General features: G+C 37.4%; 1 pseudogene; it reads right to left on the bottom strand.

Moving 5' to 3' along the window:
* Positions 1–635: 635 nt before the first annotated feature.
* On the bottom strand, positions 636–2,725 carry LOC129637106 (40S ribosomal protein S3a-like; annotated as a pseudogene).
* Between the last annotated feature and the right edge of the window lie 5,599 nt (positions 2,726–8,324).

Raw genomic sequence — 8,324 nt, 5'->3', positions numbered from 1 at the left:
TCTGAGAGTAACTGAAATAAGAAAACCAATTTTTTTTTAACCTTCACTTATCTTTTCTGACACTCATCAACTGTTTTTTACTTCCACTTTTTTTTTTCCTTCTGCCTGAATACTTTTCTTTAACATTTCTTAAAGAGTAGGTATTACTGTCAGTGAGTTTGAGAAAATTATTTCTCCTTTATCTTTGAAGGATATTTTTGCATAGTGCAAAATTCTGGGTTGACCTTTTTTTTTTTCTTTTAACACTTTAAAAATTTCATTACAGTTTCTTCCATGGTTTCTGTTGAGAAGTTTGCTATAATTCTTGCTCTTTCTTTTTTATTTTTGGCCATGCTGCTGGCCATGTGCAGAATCTTAGTTCCCAGATCAGGAATCAAGTCATGCCCCTTGCAGTAGAAGTGAGGAGTCTTTAACCATTGTACAGAGAAGTCCCTGTAATTCTTTTTGCTCCTTTATAAGCAGTGTATCTTTTGTTTTCCATAAGTGCTTTTTAGATTTTCTCTTTGTCTTTGGTTTTTAGCATTTTGACCTTGATATGCCTAGGTATGTGTGTGTGCATGTTTGATTATTGTTATTTATCCTGTTTTTAAATCACAAATAAGACCTTTTGTTTGTCACCATTAAAAGTCTGCATTTTAAACAGATTCTTGAACTGCCGGCTCATATCCTTCAGCTCATTCAACTTTAGCACCTGTCTCATCCCCAGTAGCTTTTCCAGAACTACTAATTTCACCATTAGCTCCATGAGTTTTCCCAATTTAAACTTGAACTTCTTTAGCATTTTTACTTTTCTAATGAAGATATCACAGAGCATATAAAGAGATTGGCAAGCCTTTTCTATGTCTTTTCCAATGGTGTCTGAAATCAGTTTATTAACCATCTTTTCCAAGTCACTTGTCTGCACCTCTTGGGTAATGATTTCCATCATCTTCTTGTGGATCTGGCACACCTGCTGGTGCTGGGCCTAAGAAGTCTTCTGAGTCTGGTTATTGTGATTTTCTGTGTAAAACTCACACAGAACAGATGAATCAAGTAACCATTGGTAGTCATACATTAATGTGAGCTTCAATAATGGTCTGTCATTTTTTAACTATGGAGCACATTTTGTCACAGGTAAGATCCATGCCATGGAAATTAGTCAGGCAGTTTTTGCCCTGAACATCCACAATAATTAACTTGAATTTTCTGAATGCAATTTCATCATTTTGCAGATCAACAAGACTCACTTCAAAATCACAACCCTTGAGGCCATCAGATGGGATTTTGGTGCCTTGAGTTCTTGTGACCAGTGTTTTCCCGATATTTCTTATATTGAACTTAGCTGGTGCTTTCAGATCATACCAGTATTTCTTAGAAAATGGGTCAACCACTTTCTTCATGGTTGCCTTTTTGCCTCCTTTTTTAGGGCACTTATTCTTACTGACCACCGTGGTGCTGCTCAGAGAGCCAAAAGGGCTATTTATCCTATTTAGTGCTATTTGAGTTTGTTGGATCTAGGCCTTGGTTTGTTGTTTGTTGTCTGTCACTAATTTTGGAAAATTGTCAGCCATTATTCTTCAGCCCTCTTGTTCTTTTTTTTTGCCTTCTAGGATTCTAGTTTTGTGTATAATATACCATTTCATAGTGTTCCTGTGCCCTTAGCTTCTCTGTTCCTTTTTTGTTGTTGTTCTTTTTTTTCCTTCTCTTTGCATTTCATTTTGGTAGTCTGTGTTGACTTGTCTTCTGCTGGTTTGCATTGTTTCAGACAAAAAGTCTACTCTACCTTATGTGTCTTTTTGCTCTGTCTACTTTTAAGATTTTCCTTTAATCTCTGCTTTTTAGCAATTTGATTGTGATACACTTTGGTGTGTTATTCTTGTTTCTTCTTTTTAGGTTTTTATGGGTTTATAGTTTTCATTTAATTTAGAAGTTTGGACCATTATATTTTCCTTCTCCCATCCTGTTTTGGCACCAATTACTCATATAGTAGGATGCTTAATATTGTCTGATGGCTCTGTGATGCTCCATTTTCTTGAGTCCTTTTCCCTCCTTATATGTGTCATTTTATGCCATTAATTTTTTGCAGTGTCTTAAATTCAGTATACTTTTCAGTTACTATTTTTTATTCCTAGAAATTAAGTTTGTTTCTTTTTATATCTTTTATATTTCTCATTTTTACTCCTTTGCTTTCTTTTGTCTTCTTAAATATATAGACAATATTTTAAAATAATTTTTTAATTTCTGTGGCTACTACTTTAATCATCTGTGTCATTTCTGTCTGTTTCTGTTTATTGATTTTTCTGCTGCTTATGGGTCATCTTTTTTTTTTTTCTTTGTGTGCTAGTAGTTTTAAACTGGATATCAGAAATTTTAAATTTTACATTGTTGGATGCTGGATAGTTTGATATTCCTTTAAATATTATTTGTCTTTTTGAGAGATGAAGTTAAGGTCCTTGGGATCAGCTTGATTTTTTTCAAGTTTTCTTTTAAGTTTTGTTAGAATAGTCTATGACTGATTTGGCTTCTCTGTTGTAGCAATACCTTTCTGAGGCAATACTTTTCTTATTCTGTACCCTTCTTACTAGAAGCCTTGTATGTTATGAGGTCTTTTCAGTTGCCCAGAATGTGAATTATTCCTGGTCCTGTGTGTACTATGCTGATTGTTTAACTTACTCCTTGCTGGTGGTTCTTTTCCTTACCTTGGTAGTTTTCTCACATATGCAAGGATGTCACTGCTGGAGCTCATGTTCTTTGTGTAACTCACTCCTCTCCTGTATGCTGCAAATTTAAGTTGCCTTGGCCTCTTGTAGCTCTGAACTCTGTGTCATCAACTCAATAAGACTGCTGAGTTCTGTTTTGGTTCCTCGTTTTGTACTACAAGCCTAAAAGTTCTCTCCAGGTATGGATGGCAAATGATAGGGCTCATCTTGTTTGTTTTTCCTTCTTTAGGAATCACTGTCCTGTGCTTTATGTTTTTATGTCAGAAAGCATTGTTTTGTGTACCTTGGTCCTTTTAAAAAGTTATTCAAGGTAAGGGGGTTAATGTGGTTTCTGTCATTCTAGCATAGCTGGATACTGGAATTTGTGATATGATTTTGAGTTTCCCAGAATGTCTCCCTGTCACCAAATAGATTCCTGACTGCCTTTCAGGAGGTTTATGATTCCATTGTTAAATAATCATTAATTTGGCTGCTTTGGAATTTGAATATTCTGTTAAGATGCAAACATGCCTCATAGGAAAAGAAACATGGCGCACAAGTACCTCAACGAATCAGAATATTAGCATTGACATATATACATACTATGTGTAAAATAGATAGCTAGTGGGAACCTGCTGTATAGCACTGGGAGCTCAATTCAGTGCTCTGTAATGATTGAGAGAGGTGGAATTTGGGGGATAGGAGGAAGGCTCAAAAGGGAGGGGAATATACATATACATACAGCTGATTTTTTCCCTTTGTTGTGTAGCAGAAACTAATGCAACATTGTAAAGTAATTATATTCCAATAATAAAATTAAAAAATAAATATTTATGGAGCATCTGAAAGCATAGAAATGTTAAGGAAATAAAGCTCTGGGTACCTGGACTCACAAACTACTTGTGAACCCTGCCCAACTTATTTAGCTTGTCTGAGCCCAGTTTTATCATTTGTAAAATAGAAGGGAGGTGGATTAGGGGATTAGTTGGAATATGGATTAGTTGGCCCCTGGCTGAGAGCAGAAGTAGGCCAGTGCCTTACTCTTTAAGGAACTTAAATATAGGTGGAGAGACACAACTAAATTTCCTTAAAACTCTAGCAAATCATAAAGGACAATTTAGTAGAATATTATCTGTGCCAAGTGCTATGAGAGTTCATATATAGTAACCTAAGAGAGTAATGTGTAAGGTCTGAAGGAGTAAGATAAGGCTTTGTGGCAAGGCAAAGGTGAAACTCAACTTGTTCCTTGAATGATGGATGTTTTTGGATAAAGCAAAGGGGACAAAAGTAAGGGGAATAAGATGTTCACTTTTGCTAGAAAATTTTCATTGTCTAATGAAAGTTTAATTTTCTGAGACTGGATCAATTTCAGGATGTTTCTGAAAATGGATCTGATTGTTCTTTTCTCTATATCACTAAGAGATAACAACAATTAACATTTTAATAATGGTTATCACTGTTGATTATTTTGAGATTGTTATAGTGTTTTTCAGAGTTAGGAGTTTTGCAGTCACTTCCTAGTGTTTCTTAAACAAATCCTAAATTTTGTACCTCAAATAAAACTAGTTACTAATGTTCCTCATTATTACTCATCCCCTTGATTTCTTTTGTGTTCCTTATCTTGGTTAAAGGCATCATCTCCTACCTTATCTCTTAAGGAAAATTTTGAACTATTTTTTATTCTTTTCTGAGCCTAGTCTCCCATATTCATTTGGCCATCAGATATCATAAGTCTTTAACTTAGGTCTTTAACACAGGTATACGTGCATACATGTGTGCTAAGTCACTTCAGTTGTGGCCGACTCTTTGTGACCCTATGGATTGTAGCCCGCCAGGCTCCTCTGTCCTTGGGATTTTCCGGGCAAGAATACTGGAGTGGGTTGCCATGCCCTCCTCCTCCAGGGGATCTTCTGTACCCAGGGATCTAACCTGGGTCTCCTGCATTGGCAGGCAAGTGCTTTTACCACTAGCGCCACCTGGGAAGCCCCTAACATAGGTGTAGTAGTCTAATTCTGAAATCCTCTTTCTTGCTACTATGCTGCCAGCCCTTACCATTCCCTTGGAATACTGTGACATATTAATAGATTCTGCTCCCCAGCTCTCCTAATAACATTTTTCATACTACTATCAGAATTATTTTTGTGAATAGTCTTCAATAGGTAAGTGACTTATCTAATTTATAGCCTCTGACATCTCTCCAGTGCTTGGAAGATAAAACTAGAACCTTAAGGGTACTCAAGTCTTAGTATTCTAGGTATGATATATGGAAAAGGGAGAATAATCCAAAGAGCAAGGAGAATTAGCAAAGGCATGAAAATATATATGTCCTGGGATTCTCTATCAGATAGACTTCCATTTTTCCTTTAGTCAAGACTTGGCTAAGAAGTCAACCCCCTTTATCACACACTCCTGAATTCATCCTTTCCCTTTATTTTGCAGATTATAAGTGCATATTACATTGAATCAGAGTTACTTCTGTTCTTACTTGTGTACATAGTAGTAGGCTGTGAATTCCATGAGGGTAGGGACAAACATTTATTCATCTTTGAATTCCCATTGTTTAATATAGTGTGTTGAGCACTATATCCAGGCCAGAATATTGGAGCGGGCAGCTGTTTTCCTTCCCCAGGGGATCTTCCCAACCAAGGGATCAAACCCAGGTCTTCTGCATTGCAGGAAGATTCTTTACCATCTGAGCCACCGGGGAAGCCCTGAGTACATTGTAGGAGCTGATATGTTTGTGTGAATTGATCATTAGTATAGATAACAAGCACTCTTGAAAGTCTGGTCCATTCCAGGACTCCAGTTCTGTAGGTCCCCTGAGGCTGCCACTAGGAGGCTCCAAAGCCATCCACATGAAGAAATTTGGTTTGCTTCCAAGTTAGACAAGGAACTGATGAGGCTTGATAAATCCTTATCAAAAGTTCAGATGTCTAAACTTTTATTTTGATTTATTTAGAATTCTGTTTTGTTTTTCTGTTTGACTTTGACATTTAGCAGCTTTGGACTACACATTACCCTTTGTAGAACTTTAAACCTAAATGATGTAAGTCAAGGATATAAACATTCTAGTCCTAGTTAGTCTACCCATACCATGGGGGATGTCAACTTTCAAAGAAGCTAAGTTAGTTTCTCCAGGCACAAAATGAAGACAAATGCTATTGACTCTATTCCAGTGCCTAAATATTTCTTCACTTCATCAAAAAGTATGCAGTAAGTATAATTGTTGGTACCTGTCCTTACCTATCATTTTAATATACCAGATTCCAACAGAAATAGCCATCTAAGATTATTACTGCTCAGTCAACAATTATGCCAGACTGTTGGCTCTAGTTGGTGTCATTACTGCTGCTTTGGTGCAGTAAATTCCAAATCATTAGCAGGTTCTCTTTAGAAACTTCTTGATATTGGGATCATCTTAGAGCTTTTGAGTGGATTTTATTGTTTGGGTATGAGGAAGAGAGGAGCTGTTTGTGTAGTTGTTAATAACACTGATTGCTTCACATACCTCTCCCTTCACTTTCCACATCTAACACCTGTCTTTTCTTCATGCCCGAGTTCATCTTCTATGAGAGTTTTTCCAGGATGTAGCTTTCTCTTTTTTCCCCCCTGAATTTAGACTAACTAAATCTTAGAGTTGGAAGAACTTTAGTTCATGTAGTCCAGTATTCTACCCAAAGTGTGACATATCAAGTGAGGGTAAAAACAACCCCAGATTTGTTGAGTAAATCAGCAAAGCCTTGGTTTTGGCCAAGGCTGATTATGTTGCTTTTCTTGTCCAAGCCCAGTCCTTTTCTGAGAACTACTACATTGCTTCAAGCTGTGTGTATCACTGCTAATAGCTATTTATTATTACATAGTCCTTCCATGAGGCTTAGTTGCCGTGAGGCAACTTATTTAGCACTTTTGTGAGGAATCAATCAGGTCAAACAAAATAACTCTATAGATGGAATCTTAGCAATTGCAGATGAATGAAAAGTAGATGTTCTATATTCTTATACTTTGTATAGATTAGTATTAGATCCAGTTCTGCAGGATTCTCACTTGAAAATAGACTTCGGGTTAATAGGGTGTAAGCTCTGTTGTATAGATGAAAAATCAGGGCTGTGCTCAATTTTGTGAGGCTGTCCTTAGAAATATCTAGCAGATGAATGATTTATGCTGAGTTATTGTGGGAAGTCTCTGCTTCTGGGTTCAGCCTTTAGCCCAATTGTATTGCATGTTTTCATGAACATTCTTGGGATGAAACCATGGTGTCTTCATCTGGGAATGATGTAAATTAGAGAAATACTGTACACCACAGAGTAGGAAGACAGCTGGAGCAGAGCCTTATATATTCATGGACTTCTGCCAAGTATCCATATATATTTGCATACATTTAGTAGAAGTGGATAAAAATACTTGCTGAGGCAGATTCTTCCAGGGTGTCATTTATTCTGTTAGGTTTCCCAGTGGGAAGAGCACCAGCAGTTAGGAGGCCTGTGTTCTAATCATTGCTTGGTACAAACTATTGTGCAGTCAAAACGTTGGGGAAATCACTTCATCCATGACCGCATTCTCTTATCTGTGAAGTTTGAGGGTATTCTACTCTCTACCCATCCTTCTAGAGCAGAGGTCAGCAAAGTACAGCCTGCAGGCCAAATCTTGCAACCACTTGTTTTTGTCAAGTTTTATTGGAGTATGCTACTGCTAAGTCACTTCAGTCGTGTCCGACTCTGTGCGACCCCATAGACAGCAGCCCGCCAGGCTCCCCCGTCCCTGGGATTCTCCAGGCAAGAACACTGGAGTGGGTTGCCATTTCCTTCTCCAATGCATGAAAGTGAAAAGTGAAAGTGAAGTTGCTCAGTCGTGTCTGACTCTTAGTGACCCCATGGACTGCAGCCTACCAGGCTCCTCTGTCCATGGGATTTTCCAGGCAAGAGTTCTGGAGTGAGGTGCCATTGCCTTCTCCATTATTGGAGTATAGCCATGCTCATTTATTTATGTATTGTCTATGGCTGCTTTTGCATTACATTAGCCAACTTGAGTAGTACAACAGAGGCTGTGTGGCCCACAAAACCTAAAATATTTGCTGTCTGGCTCTTTATAGGAAAAGACTGCCAACTCCGACTCTAGAGCATATTTGAAAAAATTGGTGAGGGAAGAGGGGTGGTTCAGGCATCAAGACTAGGGATGCTATTGGTATCTAGTTGGTTGAGGCTAAGAATGTCAAATGTTCTGTGAGGCATGACATAATGAAGAACTGTCTTACATGAAATTCTAATAGTCCCTCCTAGGGATTTCTTTCCTATTTTTAATTCCAAGGAGAACCACTTTTGAAAGCTGTGTCAACTCTTTTAGGCCACTAAAATAGCAGTTTCCCAAGTTAAATGGGTAGGTTAGGAATTTTTTTTTAACAACTTCCATAACTTGAAAAACAATATACACCAAGAATCTAAATCAATTATTATGCTTAATATTATGGTAAAATGTTAGAATCATTTTTCTTAATATCAGGAAGAAGACAACAATGCCCGTAGATCACCACTGTACTGGAGGTTATAGCCAGCAGAATAATGTCAAGAACTTTGAAGGATCTGAAATTTTACCCTTCTTGTAAGCTAACACAGTAACTTGCCAGTTTCATGAATGTTGACAGAACATATG

The sequence above is a fragment of the Bubalus kerabau genome, chromosome 22 (genome assembly GCF_029407905.1).
Source record: "Bubalus kerabau isolate K-KA32 ecotype Philippines breed swamp buffalo chromosome 22, PCC_UOA_SB_1v2, whole genome shotgun sequence".
NCBI classification, from domain to species: domain Eukaryota; kingdom Metazoa; phylum Chordata; class Mammalia; order Artiodactyla; family Bovidae; genus Bubalus; species Bubalus kerabau.
This window is presented reverse-complemented; position numbering and strand designations above follow the sequence as displayed.